This window comes from Crocuta crocuta, unplaced genomic scaffold (genome assembly GCF_008692635.1).
Source record: "Crocuta crocuta isolate KB4526 unplaced genomic scaffold, BGI_CrCroc_1.0 scaffold276, whole genome shotgun sequence".
NCBI classification, from domain to species: domain Eukaryota; kingdom Metazoa; phylum Chordata; class Mammalia; order Carnivora; family Hyaenidae; genus Crocuta; species Crocuta crocuta.
The window spans coordinates 1,424,684-1,444,595 of NW_027531270.1; the positions used below are offsets into that span (position 1 = coordinate 1,424,684).

At 39.6% G+C, this 19,912-nt stretch overlaps 1 pseudogene; it reads right to left on the bottom strand.

The window, feature by feature from the left end:
- Positions 1-8,512: 8,512 nt before the first annotated feature.
- Positions 8,513-10,297, bottom strand: LOC144237509 (cationic amino acid transporter 3 pseudogene; annotated as a pseudogene).
- Positions 10,298-19,912: the final 9,615 nt, after the last annotated feature.

Genomic DNA, 19,912 nt, shown 5'->3' on the forward strand with positions numbered 1-19,912 from the left:
TACAGACATTGGGAAGGGGGATTGTATAATAGAGCCTGGGACATCACAGGGCATCAGGGAAGTTATCATAAAACAGCAGAATTATAAACAGAATATGAAGGTAAGGGCCAACTGGACTGAGGGGTCTCAGAGACAACATGTACACAGGATCAGATGTGAAAGAAGGAAACTCATACAAGGGCATGAGCCCAGTTTCATCTCAAAGCAGGAGTCTGGGCCAAGAAATTTCAGGAGCTCATTGGAGTGAGTCTGTAGGTGCCAGTGGAGAAAGGTTTTGAAACTCAATCTGAGGATCTGAGATTTAATAAAAGAAATAGAAGCTCCGTGGTCAGAGTGGTACTTTAAGAAACTGAGTAAAATTGTAGTGGAGGTAGGCCAAGGACTGAAAGCAATGAGGTAATGGGGAGTTACTATTTAATAGCCACAGATTTCAACTTGGGAAGATGAAAAGCTTCTGGAAATGGATGGTGGTGACAGTTGCACAAAAATGTGAATGTACTTAGTGCCACCGAATGGCATACCTAAAAATGGTTAAAATGCTCAATTTTGTTATGTGTATTATAAAACACTAAAAAAATCATAGTGGAGGCAAAGGCCATAAAAAGTTGCTGCTAATATCTAAATATTACTAAGATCCAAGCCAACTCTAGACTAAGTAAATGCTGAAAAATGGGCCTCCTGAAGTGAAAATAAATTTGGAACCACCTCTCAACACCAACTTCCCACCTCCATTTCACTATTCTACCATAAGTTAGGTCGCTTATGTTCTTAAGGATTTGAAAGAAAAGCAACCATATTACAAATGGGTTTCTGTTGTGCTTTTGAGCTCAACCTGCTCAGCTTGAGTCACTACGAGCTGCCCTGTAGGTGCCATGTATGGATCTCCTTACTCAGCAGCCAGTAGATGAATGAACCAGACTAGTAATGAGGAAAGGCGAGCTCTGAAAATGCCCATGCTCAGAGTCATGGGGAACATGGAACTATTTCCTGGACACAAGGGAATTGGAGAGAAAAGGGATGAGCCAAACTGATAGGAGAAGAAAACAAATTTTGAGGAGAACCTACCAAACATTAAAGTTGAAAACACTCCCAAGAAAATAGTGATGACTGTCCTAAAAGGCCAGAAAAGCAAAGAAACCACTAAAGGACTAAAGTCAAAGGCATGGAAGACACAGACCAAAAAAGTGGGGGAAAAAAAAAAAGTAATTTTGCCTAGAGAAGGGGCTACACAACATAACACCAGAACAAAATGCAAACATTTCTACCAGGCACAAACTGTGAAGTGGGCTTGCTTGAAAATAAAGGACAAGCCTCAAGCTAGACAACTGGGAGACATTTCTGACTGGATTGTGGTGTGTGTGTGTTGTGATAGTGGGTCAGTGCTGAGAAGGGAGTTTGGAGAAACCATTTCTTTGGGTCAGTCTGTAGGAAGATAGTGGAGAAAGGAAACCTTGAAGATGTCATGCAGTTGTTTGAAACCCGTTATGTTGATCCATCCAATGAGGAAGCACCAGAGTGATCCTCGACTACAACCTAACCATAAAGGTGAGCCCAGACAGCAACAAGGGCTCCAATAAGCTGAGAAAAGGCTGGTTTCCTACCCTGGGATCCAGGGAAGGTCTCTGCCCCAATCAACTTCTACCCTTATTCTCTGCCTCCACCTTCTGTAGGTAATGGTGAATCCAGAAGCTGCTCTTAAGTCAGTAATAGGAACAGAGTTTGATGATATTTTCTGACTCAGGGCAGCCTAATCAGACTCTTAATTTCTTTTTGGAAATCTGTCATCTGGGATCAAGTGTCATAGAACCCATTTATTCTTCAGGCTCCTCCCAAACATCATAGGAATCCCCTGGCCTCCAGTGATAACACAAGTGATCACATTGTGACGGGGGAGGATTTTTCCTATTATTTATGTCCTCATACTAGGTAGTTAAGAGATTCTTTCTGAAGTCTGCCCTCAATGCCTATTACCATTTAAAAGGCATTTATTTTCTTTAAGGACATTTTTAAGGGACATGGATATCATTGGCAGCAAAAGTAAAAAAAAAAAAAAAGCCATCTACAAATGAGTAAAGAGAAAAGAGACCAAGGGTTGATAAAACCATAATTATTTAAAATTATCTTTTGAGAAAACTCAAATAGATAAAGTCATGAATGAAAGAGGAGAGAACACAACCAATTCCACAGAAACACAAATGATTATAAGAGAATACTATGAAAAATTGTATGTCAACAAACTGGATAATCTGAAAGAAATGGATAAATATCAAGACACTCACACACTACCAAAACTTAAGAAGGAAGAAATAGAAAATTGGAACAGGCCCATAACCAGCAGAGAAATTGAATATATTTTCAAAAATCTCCCAACAAATTAGAGTCCTGGGCCAGATGACTTATCAGGGAATTCTACCATTTAAAGAAGAGTTAATACCTATTCTTCTCAAAATGTTCCAAAAAATACAAATAGAAGGAAAGCTTCCAAACTCATTCTATGAAGCCAGCATTATCTTGATCCCCAAATCAGACAAAGGCCCCAGTAAAAAGGAGAATTACAGGTCTATATCCCTGGTGAATCTGGATGCACAAATTCTCAATAAGATACTAGAAAATCAAAATCAAAGACATTAATAGAATTATTCACCAAGATCAAGTGGAATTTATTCCTGGGCTGCAGGCCTGATTCAGTATTTGCAAATCAATCAATGTGATATACCACATTAATAAAAGAAAGTATAAAAACCATATGATTCTATCAATAGATGCAGAAAAAGCATTTGACAAAATACAGCATCCTTTCTTAATAAAAACCCTCAGGAAAGTAGGGACAGAAGACACATACCTCAACATCATAAAGCCATATATGAAAGGCGCACAGCTAATACATCCTCAATGGGGAAAAACTGAGAGCTTTCCACCTGAGATCAGGAACACAAAACAGATGTCTCCTCTCTCCACTGCTGTTCAACATACTACTGGAAGTCTTAGCCTCAACAATAAGAAAACAAAAAGAAATAAAAAGTATCCAAATTGTCAAAGAAGAATTCAAACTTTCACTTTTTGCAGATGTCGTGATGCTCTACATGGAAAACCCAAAAGACACCACCAAAGAGTTGTTAGAACTGATACATGAATTCAGCAAAGTCGCAGGATATAAAATCAATGTACAAAAATCGGTTGCATTGCTATATGCCAATAATGAAGCAGCAGAAAGAGAAATCAAGGAATCAATCCCATTTACAATTGCACCAAAAGTCATAAGATATCTTGGAATAAACCTAACCAAAGAGGTAAAAGATCTGTATGCTGACAACTATAGAATGCTTATGAAAGAAATTTAAGAAGACACAAAGAAATAGTAAAACATTCCACGCTCATGGATTGGATGAACAAATATTGTTAAAATGTCAATACTATCCAAAGTAATCTACACATTCAATTCAATCCCAATCAAAATATTCTTCACAGTATTCTTTTCAGAGCTAGAACAAACAATCCTAAAATTTGCATTAAACCAGAAAAGATACAGCCAAAGTAATGTTCAAAAAGAAAAGCAAAGCTGGAGACACCACAATTCCAGGCTTTAGGCTGTATTACAAAGCTGTAATATCAAGACAGTATGGTACTAGCACAAAAACAGACACATAGGCCAATGGAACAGAATAGAGAACCCAGAAATGGATCCACATGTATATGGCCAACTAATCTTTTCTGTATGGCAGGAAAGACTATCCAATGGGAAAAAAAAGTCAATCTCTTCAGCAAATGCTGCTGGTAGAACTGGACAGTGGCATGTAGAAGAATGAAATTTGATCACTTTCTTACATCACACACAAAAATAAATTGAAAATAGATAAAAGACCTAAATGTGAAACAGGAAACCATCAAAATTCTAGAGGAGAAAAACAGGCAACAACCTCTTTGACCTTGGTTGCAGCAACTTCTCAGTAGACATGTCTAAGGAGGCAAGGGAAACAAAAGCAAAAATGAAAATTGGGACCTCATCAAGATAAAAAGCTTCTACACAGCAAAGGAAACAATCAACAAAACTAAAAGGCAGTTGATAGAATGGGAGAAGATATTTGCAAGTGACATATCAAATTAATATCAGTATATTTATCTGTTGGTACCCAAAATCTATAAAGAGCTTATCAAAGTCAACACCCAGAAAACAAATAATCCACTGAAGAAATGGGCAATAGACATGAGTAGACACTTTTCTGAAGAAGACATTCAGATGGCTAACAGACACATGAAAAGATGCTCAACATCTCTCATCATCAGGGAAATACAAATCAAAACCACAGTGAGATACCACCGCACACCTCTCAGAATAGCTAAAATAAAAAACTCAGGAAACAACAGATGTTGCTGAGGACACAGAGAAGGGGGAGCCCTTTTGAACTGCAAACTGATGCACACACTCTGGAAAACAGTATGCAGTTAACTAAAAAATTTAAAATAACAATATGACCCAGCAATTGCACTACTAGGTATTTAACCAAAGGACATAAAAATGCTGAATTGAAGGGGCACATGCACCCCAGTGTTTATAGCACCATCAACAATAGCCAAATTATGAAAGAGCCCAAATGTCCATCAACGATGAATGGATAAAGAAAATGTCATTTACACTCACACACACATATAATGGAATACTTCTCATCAATCATAAATAATGAAATCTTGCCATTTGCAACAATGTGGATGGAACTAAAGTGTATTATCTTAAGTGAAATAAGTCAGGCAGAGAAAGACAAATATCATATGATTTCACTTATATGTGGAGTTTAAGAAACACAACAGATAAACATAGGGGAAAGAAAAGAAAAATAAGATAAAAACAGAGAGGGAAGCAAAGCTTAAATACAGAGAACAAACTGGTGGTTGCTAGAGGGGAGGTACATGTAGGGATGAGCTAAATGGGTGTGGGCATTAAAGAGGGCACTTGGGATGAGCACTGGGTGTTGTATGTTAAGTGATGAATCACTGAGTTCTACTCCTCAAACTAATACTACACTGTATATAAAGTAGCTTGAATTTAAATAAATACAAATAAAATAAAATAATCTTTTGAGATGTACTATTTGTAGGAGGAAAAGGCTCTGTATTTCTACTGGGAAGTTAAAAGGGAACTACTGTAACATTCACACAGTTTATTTAGAGAACTTTTACAGCCATTATTTAAACCAGTCTTTATAAACATCTCATATGGGGATGGGAAAAGCAGGCATTAGTATTATGACATGTATATTTTCCCCCTTTTTAAAGAGAAAGTGTGAGTGGGGAAGGGACAGAGAGAGAGGGAGACACAGAATCTGAAGCAAGGTCCAGGCTCTGAGCTGTCAGCACAGATCTCGACGTGGGACTCAACCCCAGGAACCATGAAATTATGACCTGAGCTGATGTCAGACTTTCAATTGGCTGAGCCACCCATGCACCACTGTGCACATTTGTAAAAGTGAATAAATGGGAGCCCAGAAAATGATATTACTTTAACTAAGGCTAGGCATTGGGAAGAATCTGTAGGGATCGTGAAGCATTGTGAAATGATTCTTTATGATTTCCCCACTGTGAAAGCGTTCATGATGGTATTTTAATCTCAATATTTCATGAAATGAAGTGATTGTTCAATGGGGGCCATGTTTCCTTTGCTTCATCTTACACGTATGTGGAGGAGTTTAAACTGGAGACTTGGCCTTCAGTGTGAGGTCCCTTGAGCAGCAGCAGCAGTATCTCCTGAGAACTTGTTAGAAGTACAAATTCTGGGTCCCACCCAGACATACTGAATTCCAAACACTGGGGTCTGAGCCCAACAATGTGTATTTTCAGAAGCCCTCCAGGTAAGATGACATCCATTGAGTTTGAGCCTCACTGAACAGAGTACTATTTCTGGCCTCCCTCTACTCCCTTCTCTCTCTGCGTCTATCATTAGTCAGTTAAAGAGACAGTACTGAGCATGCTTAGCTAAGTTTCTTCCAGGGTTTTTTCTTTCTTGGTGGTTTCCTTCTTTTATATAGATCCAACCTGCTCACAGGATACATGCATTACAATATGCTCATACATGAGAAAATGTAATAAAAGCAGGCTCTGTCTTGTGGTGGGAGGCAGGGTGTGCTCAGCAGTATTTATGATGAAGAGTAAGACTGTCTAATTTAGTGATGCAGGATTAGCAAGCCAATTAGGCTGCAGCTGATGGTTTAATCACTTGTCTCTATGTCTTGATTATCATAGGAGGGGGAAATGTGGTGTTATTTATTGTACCTCTACAACTCCAACAATGGGTTGTAGCAAAAAGTGGGCAGGATGCAGGTTCAGATCACTTGTAGTAGAGACCAAATTGAGAGAAAAACAGGACAGAAGAACAAGATGATATCCTAGAATTTTTTAACTAAAGGGAACTTTAGAAATTATTAGTTGTGAACTCTTGATTGCAGATAAATAAACAGAGAACTGAGGGAACTGAGGGGCTTGCTCAAGATCAAATTGCTAGTTAGTGGTGGAAACAAGACTAGAACCAAGGACACTTGGCTCTCAGCTGTGCACTTTCTGAACTAGTGGACCAAAGCAGACAATAGTAGAGAAACTTTAAAGTACACAAATACATACATGGCCAAGTAGAAGGAGCAACACCAAGGATTTGTAGCATGGGAAGTAGGTTCAAACCCAAAGTGCTTTGTTATCAGAGGAAAGCTCTGACTTCAATCTACCTGTGTATGTTTTGTTGCCCTTCCCCCCCCCCCAGCCAAGGCTCAAACTACACAACCAGCTCAGTGTGCTCTGAACACTGCTTTGTTTTCCTACTGTTGTTTTCTCTGCCTACAGTCTCTCCCTGCTGCTTATGTGTGGCAAAATCCTATCTGTCCTTGGAGAGAGCTAACCCAAATGTCATTCCTCCACAGTCTTCTCTAAAATTACCAATCAACTGTCACCCCTGTGGCAGCCACAAATGCTCATCCTCCACTCTGAATTTCCAAGACACTTCACTTGTATTTACTTCTTATGGCAACACTTTCTACATTGTGTTACAGCTATGCTTTACCTCTTGTATTAGAATATAAGCATCTTAAGGGCAGAGGCCATGTTTCATCTTTTTTTGTCTTTTTCTAGTTTTCTTTATTTTTTAATTGAAGTATAATTAACACATAGTGTCATTGTATTACTCTCAGGTATATAGTATAATGATTTAACAATTCCATACTTTTCTCCGTGCTCATCAAGATAAGTGTACCCTGAATTCCCTGCATCTATTCTACCTATCCTCCTACCCACTTCCCTTTTGGTAACTACCAGTTTGTTCCTTATATTTAAGAAAGAGTCTGGTTTTGTTTGTTTTGTTTGTCTCTTTGTTTGTTTATTACTTAAATTCTACATATGAGTGAAATCATATGGTATTTGTCTTTGACTGACTTATTTCACTTAGCATTACATTTTCTAAGTCCATCCATGTTGTTATAAATTGCAATGTTTCATTTCCATTGAAAAAAATGAAACCTTGTAATTTATAACAACATAGATGGACCTAGAATATATATATATATAGGACCTAGAAGATACATGTGTGTGTGTATGTATATATGGACCTAGAAGATGTGTGCATACGTGTGTGTGTGTGTGTGTGTGTGTGTGTGTATACACATACCTCATCTCCTTTATCCTTTCATCTACTGATGGACATTTGGATTGCTTCCATATCCTGGCTATTGTATATAGTGCTGCTATAAACATAAGAATGCATTTATCTTTTTGACTTAGTGTAAATAAAAAGCTTTTGAACAGCAAAGGAAACCATCTGCAAAGCAAAGAGGTGACCTACTGAATGGGAGAAGATATTTGCAAATGATATATTCAATAAGGGGTTAATATGTAAAATATGTAATGAACTGATACAACTCAACACCAAAATACATTCATTTAAAACATGGACAGATACCAACACACACAAGAAAAGATGCTCAGCATCACTAGTCATAAGGGAAATGCATGAAAACTACAATGATATATTACTTTACACATGTCAGAATGGCTAAAATAAAAAGACAAGAAATAACATGTGTTGGCAAGGATATGGAGAAAAAGGAGCCCTCATGTACTATTGGTGGGAATGTAAGTTGGTGCAGCCACTTTGGAAAACAGTGTGCAGGTTTCTAAAAATTAAAAAAAAAAAACATAATTATTACATCACCCAGTAATTTCCTGACTGGGTATTTACCCAAAGGAAACAAAACACTGTTTCCAATTTCTTTTTATATTTTTTAAAGCTAGTATGCAGCTACAGACACAATTGAAAAGTAGATAAGGGGGTGGGGGGAAGAGAAAGAGCAAAGACACATTCTTCACTCCACAATAAAGTATTCCCCCCACCAATATCTCACAGGAGACCTCGTTTCCATGTGCTAAAGAGTACTCAAGATTATTGTGCAGGGGAACCAGACTGCATTCAGGTACGATGATGTAAAACTAAATGTGTATAGGCACCAATGAATTCGACACCTACAGCTTTGGCCCTAACTTAAGTGGAGTTGGTCATTCTAACCTCCTCCATGCTGCGCTTGATCCCATAGCTGAAATAGATAGCAAGCCCAATCAGCATGCAGACACCATATTGGGCCCAGGTGCCAGCTGCCATCTGCATCATAAGGTAAACATTCACAAAGATGCTCAGTAGTGGGAGGAGAGGCATAGCAGGGGCCTTAAACTGAAGGGGACTGGAGCTCTGTGGCTGTCTCCAGATGACCCCAGTGAGCCCAGCAATAAGCACCAGGAGCAGCACAACTACTGAAATCCACACTGGGTCTCCAGAAAGTGGAACTGGCCACTGGGTCAGCACCAAGCACAGAAGAGTGAGCAGTAGAGCAAGCAGTGAGGAGCAAACATAGACAACCCGGCCAGAGAGTGCAGTGGGGGTGGGGCTGCCTGGAAAAAATAGTCCCTGTAGAGTCAGCTTCTCTGCTGCAGGTCCATTCTCCTCTTGCACCTCCCCTTCATTTTCCTTATTTCTAATATTGGGCTGATACCTGAGGATGAGAACACAAAGAGCCACCAGGGAGTAAGCTAGCAGCGACCCAAGTGACCTGAAGTTCACAAGATCAATGAATCCGAAGGAGACTGCCATGACTGGTGCAATAATGCCAAAGATCACAGTGGCCACAAGAGGAGCATATTTACCAGTTTTTATCCTGACAAGAACAGGGAACAAGAGGTGATGCGTTGCCATCATGTATATAAAATGATGTATGGGTAAAATAAAGCCCAAGAAGTTAGATGAAAGACTACAGAGGAATCCAAAAGCTACAACATAGTAGGCAGGAGGCCAGCCAATATGGAGAAATGCCTCAGGCAAGGTGCTCCCAGGTTGAAGCTTGTAGTAAGGCACCATAAGCGTAAGTGATGAAGAGACACCAACATATACCAGAAGGCAAATGAGCAGTGATATCACAATGCCCCTGGGGATTGAACGTTGGGAATTCTGGGCTTCTTCAGCTCTTTCAAAAATATTGTGGAAACCAATAAATGTATAGAGACAGGTAGCTGCTCCACGGAGAACCCCTTTGAAGCCGAAGGGCACAAATCCTCCAGAGCCCAGGGGGCTCAAGCTAGAGGTGTCATTGAGTCCAGCCTTTATGTAGTCCTCTTCTGTGAGTGTCCAGTTGTGCAGGTTCCCCTTAATAAAGCCAGAGATGATGACAAAACCCAGAACCAAAAGTTTCACCAATGTGACCACTTTGGTAACCAGAAAAAACTGACCATGGTTCAGAGCCTGCAATTCCATGAATAACAACACAAAGCCCACAACAAAGAAGACTAGATAGTCTGCAAGGACTTGGGGAACATGCAGTAAGATGCTCTCATGGAGGGTCTGAGAGATCTGGTTCCCAAGAAGATTGGCAAAAGCTAAAGTCCAGGCCCGGGTCACATTGGCTGTATCAGCAACAAGGGAGAAGATGAGGTTCCAGCCAGTGATGAAAGCCCAGAGTTCACCTATAGTGACATAAGTGTAGAGATATGAAGAGCCAGATTGTGGAATCTGGGCAGTAATCTCAGCATAGCACAGCGCAGTCAACATAGAAGATAGGCCAGCCAACAAAAAGCAGATCACAATGGATGGTCCTGCTTGATTGCTGACCACCTCACCAGCCAGGACATATATACCTATACCCACTGTCCGGCCTACACCCAGGGCCACTAAATCCAGAGTGCTCAGGATTCTGCTTGGGTGATCCTCAGGCAAAGGTTCCTCCAACTTAAGTCTGTGTACCAGCTTTTGACCAAATCTGCAAAGTGCCTGATGCAGCATCGAGCTAGAATTGAAGAGGATTCCAGGATCAGAGAGCTGTAGCAAGCACAGGAAGGAGAGAGTCTGGGATTCAGTTCGGTGAGGCTGAGTTAAGCCAAGTTGGGTTGATGTTGCCAAGTTCCGTTGCTCAGGCTTTAAAGCTATCACTTCGAATTTCATCTGGTATGTGTTATTCCTCCATAATGCCTAAAGAAACGATAAATATTTACTGAACAATGGTGTTCAACCAACCAGTGAAAACTCAGAAGTCCCATGTCACTTGTTGCAGCCCAAGTATCACAGAAACTGACACCAAAAGATGTCATAGAAAAATGAACCCTGCTTTCCTCCCAAAAAAGTGCAAAATACTTCCTAACATTCTTCTTTTCTACACACCACATGACATAATCCTATTTGGGTTCATCTAACTCATGTAGCTTCATGTACTAATTAAACTGTAAGACCCAACAGGGCATGGATATATTATGCAATAATTCACACATGGATATTTGCATGGTACTTGAGCATGAGTTATGACACATTAATTCACGGACTAGAAGGTCTCATTGCAATTATAGAACTATTTTAAATTATTATCTGAGTTTAAAATACAAATGTTCTTCCCCTAGTCTCAAAACCCTTACCTCCAAAATCAGTTAGCCAAGGTCAGATGTCACTGTGGCTCACTTTCTCCTCATTCTGCATCATCCATTTAGCTGTCCTGATGTCACAGAATGTACAGTCCAACCCTTCACTTTTAGCTACCTAGGCCCACAGGTGTGATGTAAAAAGAGAGGGAGAGGAAGGAATGGTCAGGGCTGTCATAACAATCTGCAAGAACTCTAAGAACAAGCTGTAGTGGAAGGAAACGCTGAAGAAATGAATGCAACATCCAACCAATAATCCATTACTAAGAATGGAGAAGAGCCAGAAAGGCCATCATATGAATTCTGGTATTGAATAAGCCTCACCCAAAGCTACCAGACAAAAATTAACTACAGTTTTACATCCTCAGTTTTGAGAGTGTGATGAATTGGGAGGAGAGAAGTAAGTTACTTAGCTCAGTAGCTCACAACCAAAACAATTCCTTCTGTATCCTCTCTCTATATAGGTTCCAGAAGAGAAGGTGAGCTCACTTCTGCAGACAGTCTCCTTGCGGGCCACAGTGTGCTCCATAAACACTCTACCATCTGTGATGTCAGCTGACAGCCGCTTGGAAAATCTGCCCTGTTCTGTGAGCTTGTATAAAAATACTCACTTGTAACTGCCTATTAATTTTTCACAAGGAGTTATTTTAACTTGCTCAAATAATCGTCTGAATGTTTTCTTAATGAAAGAAACTTTCATGTGGTTCCCCCTTTCCCCTCCTCTACTGCTACTATTCAAATGGACCCCTCTTCAAGAGGAGCAAGGCTTTAAATGAACAATTCACAGTAATGTTCCAGAAATGTGGGGAACAGAGAAAACAAAGTCATGCAGCCTTCACTCTCCTCTCTACTCTGGCTTTGGTTTTGAGAGAATTTTAGGAAGTGTTGTCAGAAGTTATAAAAAAAAAAAAGAACAAGTCAAAATTGAAAAATCTTCTCTATACGTTATCAAAAGGAATCCTTGGGTTGTGGTTCTGATCTTCTGTCTACAAATCCATCTATACTTCTTATTTGCCACCCACAAGTTCCAATGTTATGATTTACCAACAACATGGGAGATAGATAAGAAGGGTCAATTCTTAACTCATGGACTTTCTAAACTATAAATGTGATTGATGTGTGCCCCATTCACCACCAGTCTTCAAATCCTTCAGTGGTTCCCCATTGTCCTTCATTCCTTCTACATCTCACCTGTGCTTATTCGTCTATCCTCATCCCCTGCCCAGTTCATGATTCAGCTGTGAAATTCCACACTCACCCTGTTTTCTTGCCTTCTAATCCCCTTTTGTCCCTCTCTTTAGCTAACCCCTACTTCTCTTTTAGTTCCCAGCTCAGATGTCACTTCCCAAGGAAGTCTCCCCTGACCCTTCTATGTATGCCCTTAGTCATAGCACCCAGGCTTCCCTCATATGCCAATTATCCTAATGTATCAAAATTCCAGTGGATGTATGTATCTAAATACACATATAGAGCATGGACTGGAAGAGCATTTGTTAAATACACTAAAGCAAGTGCCTCTAGTGAGGAGGGAAAATGAGAAAGAGCTCAGAATGAAAAGGGGAAAATAAAATACCTTGAAAAAGAGGCCTGACAGAAGCTATGATGCTAACAGTTTCATGACTGAGGGTGAGGTTGACTCCAATCAGTGCACTTCAGGTTCAAACAAGGAATTGAATGAACTGATGTCGTGAGACGACCTGGTTCAGAGCCTGATAAATGGCAGGCACTCAACAGACTTAAACTGAAGGGGAATGGGAATCCTATAATTGTCAGGACACAGAGAATACAGAGAAGTAATACTTGCCAGAAAGAGGGTGGAGAACAAGGTAAGATGGGGCACCCCTCCTATCATTTCCCTCTGAACCCATTTCCCTTTACCCAATTCCTCTTTCTTCTTCAGCTCCTTCAACTTCCACTAGAGACTTCTTAGTGGGCACTAAGGATGCTTGTACCATGTTTCTCTCTCTGAGGAAACAGTCCCCACCTACCTACTTCCCAACAAAGACAAATGTGGTTCACTTCTGTTGAATCACACACCTCTTTGAGGTTGGTCACCTCAGAATAATGTCATCACTATTCTGAAGTCCATCCATGGACCCTGAGCAGGAATCCCAGAAGACGACCATCTGAATGGCAGGGTCAGAGATGGGTAATGAATTTGATAGTTTCTTTTTCACTCAGCTATGTTGTGCAGGGTGGCCCTTAAGCTCTTCCCACTTTTACTGAAGATGAGTGACAGTGGACCTTTAGACAAAATATGAAGATACCAGAGAGGAAGCCCAAAGAACAAAATATCTGGGAATTAAAAAATCATGTTTTTCCCTGCTTTGTCAAAGATTAGTTGGCCATACATTTGTGGGTCCAATTCTAAGTTCTCTATTCTATTCCGTTGGTCTATGAGTCTGTTTTTGTGCCAATACCATACTGTCTTGATGATGACAGCTTTGTAGTAAGGGCTAAAGTTTGGGATGGTGATGCCTCCCGTTTGGTTTTCTTCTTCAATATTACTTTGGCTATTCAGGGTCTTTTGTTGTTCCATAAAAATTTTAGAATAGCTTGTTCTAGTTTTGAGAAGAATGCTGGTGCAATTTTGACTGGGATTGCATTGAACGTGTAAAACTCATCGAACTCCACACCTGAAAAACAAATAATCTGGGGAAGAAATGGGTAGAATACATGAATAGACACTTCTCTAAAGAGGACATCCAGATGGCCAATAGACACATGAAACGATGCTCAGCATCCCTCATCATCAGGGAAATATAAATCAAAACCACACTGACGTATCACCTCACACCAGTCAGAGTGGCTAAAATGAACAAACCTGGAGACTCTAGATGCTGGCGAGGATGTGGAGAAACGGGCACCCTCCTACACTGTTGGTGGGAATGTAAACTGGTGCAGCCCCTCTGGAAGACAGTAGCAAGTTCCTCAAAAAATTAATACTAGAACTCCCCTATGACCCAGCAATAGCACTGCTAGGAATTTACCCAAGGGATACAGGAGTGCTGATGCATAGGGGCACATGTACTCCAATGTTCATAGCAGCACTCTCAACAATAGCCAAAACATGGAAAAAGCCTAAGTGTCCATCAACTGATGAATGGATCAAGATGTGGTATACTTTTAGACAGAATCTTTTTTTTTAACCTTCTGATTTGTGTTCCTTTAGTTTGAAAGTTGTGTAATACTTAATTTACTCTAGCAAATTTTTGTATGTGGTAGTATAGCTTTAATTTATCATAACTATCACTATGCTGTTCTGAATTTTCTTTTGGTTTAAAAAAAACCCTGTTGCTTAGAAGCCATGAACTATTTTTAGTTTAATTTAACTTGTCAAAATTTCCTTATATTAAAAAATGATCATTTGGATTCACTCAGGAAATGCATGTCAGGAAACTTGTATTATAAGTTTACTAGTTGTGATGTATCAGTAACTGCTGTTACCCCCTTTTCAAAGGAATACAATTGATTTTGAAGTTTTATGCATAGTCACATGCTTTATGACTAATGCAAGGAAATCAAGTCCTGTGTTGTATTTGTTCTAGTCATTTCTATTCAGGCTATAAATTGTAGCTAATTTTTATTGGGAATTAATTTATTCAAACTAAGTAAATACTTTTCAAAATAGATACTTTAAAAAAGGAAGAAGATGTGGTATATTAATACAATGGAATACTACATGGCAATGAGAAAGAGTGAAATCTGGCCATTTGTAGCAACATGGATGGAACTAGAGGGTGTTATGCTGAGCGAAATAAGTCAGGCAGAGAAGGACAAATGCCATATGTTTGCACATATAGGTGGATTAGGAGGAAGTTAACGGAGGACGAAGTGGAAGAAGAAGGAGAAAAATAGTTGGGGAGAGGGAGGGAGGCAAACCATGAGAGACTCTTGAATACTGAGAAGAAACTGAGGGCTGATGGGGGTGGGGGAGAGGGGAAGGTGGGTGATGGGCATGGAGGAGGGCACTTGTTGGGATAAGCACTGAGTGTTATATGTAAACCAACTTGACAATTAACTAAGGAAAAAAAATAAATTTAAAAAAATCATGTTTTATGACTCCAGTAGAAGCAGGCAGAACAAACAGATGAGCAAGAAAACCTATAGAAGAGAAAGCATGTGAATCCTGAGAGAGCTTACCACAAATCCAGCTTATAACAAGACAGAGAAACATTGTCCTCAAACACAAATTCAGAAATGCCCTTTCTCTGTGTAATATTCTGTGGTTACTCCAATGGTTTATATTCAGTCCAGACTTTCTGACCCAGCTGTCAGAGCCCCACACTAATTCTCCTCCTACTCTCAGGTCCATTACCTCTTTCCTAACTTAAATTTCCTGGGATGAGCGTTGGGCATGGGTAAGTTATCTGCCCTGCCAGGGATACCCTTCTCACTCCTTTCTTTCCAGTCTTGACCCTCAAGCTCTTTTCAACCCTATTCTAAAACCTTTCCCCCCTCCCTATCTAGGAAGCATTTCCTAAGCCATCCTCATTGATCCCCACCTCCAACCTTCCTTCCCTTCCTGCCAGCACTTAGAGTCAGTCCTGATGCTCAACCAAAACTAATTTTCCCTTTCCATCTGGTGGTCTCCTGAATGTGTCACTTAAATTCCTTTACTGTCTAAAAGCTTTCAGAGGGCAGGGTTAGGATCCGTATACTGTCTTCTGAATTCCACACTCCCACCACCAACCCTCACTACCCAAGGTAAGGACCTATGCACAATTATACCAAGCAACCATAAGAGGCATTTAAGACAGATAAAATGAATATATAGATGTATTGATTCACTACTATATCTTGACATTCCTAGAAGTAGGATTTTTTTTTTTAAAGAGAAAGGGCCAAAACTAGTTGGAAACAGGGCACTAGAATAGGCTCAAGCATCATTTCAAGTGCATTTCCTGAGGACATTTCCTAATGTGGGTCATGGGTCTATAAATCTCAGTTTGATTAGGAAGCAAGTCTCTCCCAAAAAAGGTGCTTGCTCACGGGAGGTGCTTTAAGAAATGTAGAGAGAAGGAATGCCTGGGTGGGTCAGTTGGTTGGGCATCAGGCTTCAGCTCAGGTCAGAAAGTGCAGTTTGTGAATTTGTGCCCTGTGATAGGCTCTGTGCTCTTGGCTGAGAGCCTGAAGCTTGCTTCAGATTCTATGTCTCCCTCTTTCTCTGTGCCTCCCCTGCTCATGCTCTGTCTTTCATAAATAAATAAATAAATAAATAAAGATTTTTAAAAACATTAGGGGCACCTGGGTGGCTCAGTTGGTTAAGCGTCAGACTTTGGCTCAGGTCATGATTTCACAGTCCATGAGTTCGAGCCCCACGTTGGGCTCTGTGCTGACAGCTCAGAGCCTGGAGCCTGCTTTGGATTCTTTGTCTCCCTCTCTGTCTCTGCCCTTCCTTTGCTCATGTTATGTATCTTTCTGTTTCTCTCAAAAATAATTTTTAAAAAACATTTAAAAACAAGTTAAACCAAAATTAAAAAAAAAAGAAATGCAAAGAGAGGGCAGAGAACATGAAGCCAGCTTTTATGAATTCCATAATGCCCTAGGATTTCCCTTACCTCCCCTACTGCTCCCTGTGTTTCCTTCAGTCTCTGAGCTCCTTCCAGACTTCAAAATGAAAGTTCCATCCCACGTCTCCCAGAATAACTCCTGTCAAGTTGAACAATCCACCCACAAAATTGCAGGCCATCGTGCTTTCCCAGCCAGCCTCGCCCACTGTCCTTTGTCCTGGAGGTCGCTGTGTTCATTCCTTTGTCTCTAGAAGGACCTCATTCTGGACCTTTCCTTTCAAAACGTTTTTCCAAGGCAGTAAGTTCCACTGGTTCCTGTGGTTGAGTGTTAACATTTTATCAGGAAGTTGGCCCTGTGGCTCCCCACAAGCAGCCTCAAAAATAGTTTGGATACCAGTTGCCTTGCTAGAAGTTTGAAAAAGACTTGAGAAGAAGGCTAATGAGGTTGTTAAATAATTATTTAACCTCAAGTTCTCAAGGTTTCAGAGAAATGGACTTTAAATGCATCATCTACAGAGATGATTGCAGTCTGTTTGCATCTAAGCACAGCTCCTTCCTGATCCCAAAGTATATAGATTCTCTCATCTTCCTTAAAGTTTCCAGGAAATGAAAACTCTGGAACCAATCAAGCCAGTGGCTCCCAAACAAACAAGAATAAAGTATTTTGGATAGCTAAGCTTCCCCAGAGTTTCTGGATTTCTAACACAGCACCTCTGCAATTTGGGTCAGGGGCAGTCATGAACACAAGAATAGAGGCTTTGAGTTTAGGGCAAGAGTTTTAAGTAATAGGAAGTGTTGTGAACATGTACACCAACACATCTGACGGTGAAACAGTTTACAATACATATGAAAAGGTCAACAGTCAAAAGCCACCATGACACTGGTGCTGAGTCTCATGCCCAAGGGTAGAAGAAATTAGTTAACAAATCCAAATGAAAAATGGAGCAGTCCCATTTTTCTCTTTCAGTTCTTGTCTTCTCTTGAAGTCTGTGTCCAATAATGGTCTTTTCATTTATTCAAATATACTGGCCCCATTTATTCATAAAGCAAATATTTCTCCACTCAAGTTGCTATCTTCCTGCAGTAGGAAGCGAACAATAAATAAGTAGTATGAATATATATTGTGTTGGTATTGCAATCAGTGCTGCAGAGAAAAAGAAAGTAAGAAAAGGTTAGGATGTGCCCAGTAGGTCACTATTTGCTATCATTTTTCTTGTACTGTCTGTAGATACCTACAATTATGGGCTCAGTGTATGTCAGGTTGGGTCTAAAGTGTGAAACTGGATGGTCCTTTAAGTTGAAACCACAAAAAAATTCTGAATGAGGACTGAATTCAATCTATTAAAGATCAGATTTCAACTACGTGTATATGAATATTAAGACAAATTCTAAATCAGAAAATTCAGGCACCCTGGTGATTCTTTGTGCAAAAGAACTCAAAGAAAAGCAACATTTTTCTAGCCCCTAAATTATAAACACCACCACTATTATTCCCAAATCATCATGTACTCATATACACACAGTGCAAGACAACAGTGGCAAATAATGAATTCTCTCAGTGGGAATTTACAATTAAGGGCATTTCGTGAACACTTCACTACCAGCCAAAATAAGTAAAAGGTATATAAACTAAGAATCAGGGAGGGTATTCCTAAATTAGAAATAAATAGTCAAGGCAAAAGTATGTCAAGATCCCAGATGGCTTTCTAGTTGATGGAAGGTAAGAGTTGTAAAAACCTCATTTTCCATGTTGGCAAGACTATGTGTGTCTTCTGTGCACTGTTAGGTCAGCCTGAGAAGGCCATACGGAAGAAGGGGGAATTACCCCATCTTGGCATTGTGTGTAATTTAAGCTACATCTTCAGGTGGGCCATGATCCAATAAATAGAGCCTCTTTTAGGTCTTCTTCCATGACCCCCACCAAAAACACAAAACAAACTTCACCACACCTTAAACCAGTAAATCCAGTTTGCCAACTAGGCAGATTCAGGTAAATATTTGCTACAGATATTAGTACAGATCTCGATACTAACATAGAAGAAGAAGAAGAAGAAGAAGAAGAAGAAGAAGAAGAAGAAGAAGAAGAAGAAGAAGAAGAAGAAGAAGAAGAAGAAGAAGAAGAAGAAGAAGAAGAAGAAGAAGAAGAAGAAGAAGAAGAAGAAGAAGAAGAAGAAGAAGAAGAAGAAGAAGAAGAAGAAGAAGAAGAAGAAGAAGAAGAAGAAGAAGAAGAAGAAGAAGAAGAAGAAGAAGAAGAAGAAGAAGAAGAAGAAGAAGAAGAAGAAGAAGAAGAAGAAGAAGAAGAAGAAGAAGAAGAAGAAGAAGAAGAAGAAGAAGAAGAAGAAGAAGAAGAAGAAGAAGAAGAAGAAGAAGAAGAAGAAGAAGAAGAAGAAGAAGAAGAAGAAGAAGAAGAAGAAGAAGAAGAAGAAGAAGAAGAAGAAGAAGAAGAAGAAGAAGAAGAAGAAGAAGAAGTAGAAGAAGAAGAAGAAGAAGAAGAAGAAGAAGAAGAAGAAGAAGAAGAAGAAGAAGAAGAAGAAGAAGAAGAAGAAGAAGAAGAAGAAGAAGAAGAAGAAGAAGAAGAAGTAGAAGAAGAAGAAGAAGAAGAAGAAGAAGAAGAAGAAGAAGAAGAAGAAGAAGAAGAAGAAGAAGAAGAAGAAGAAGAAGAAGAAATAGAAGAAGAAGAAGAAGAAGAAGAAGAAGAAGAAGAAGAAGAAGAAGAAGAAGAAGAAGAAGAAGAAGAAGAAGAAGAAATAGTTAATAAATTAATTTTTAAAAAGAATAATAATCCTCAGTCTTGGTCTGTGAGAAAAGGAAAGGAGAGAGAAACCACTGTTGTAGTCATAAATGTGTAACTTATTCCCCGGAAAGAGAAGTAAATGTCAGATAACTTCCTTGAAAAGTTGTAAAGAAAGCTGAAGTAATCAAGCTCACACTAAAGAAAATAAATATCCAAACTTATCTCCACGGAGTCTTCTGAGAACCACCTCACTAAACGATCACTTACTAGGCATCATCCCACTTAATATTTTACTTTGTGCTGTATTCTGTTTGCATGTTACTTGAAAGAAGATTTTGTTTCCCTTTCTAAAATAAAAACTCCTTAGGGTAGAATGTGCTTCATGTTCTCTCAATGAGTCTAGAAACCTTAATTCTGCAAGTGCATATTACTAGGTACAACTAAGACTTGAAGATAAGACAGCCCCCAAATTGTATGCTTATTAGACCTAGAGGAAACACAACCACCTCTTCCAACTCTCCTACCTATACTACCACCCCAATACCTCTCAACTTCCATCCCAGTCTGGCAGAAGCTAAATTCCAAGTGAGTGAAAACCCACCCTGATGCAGACTAACACACTTCCACCAACTGTATGTAGAAAAAATCCATTCAGCTAAATGTAGACCAAAATCTATGTAGATGTCGACTGAAACATTTTTGCTTCCTTCCCACAATACCTGTAGAGTCCTTGTTACACACA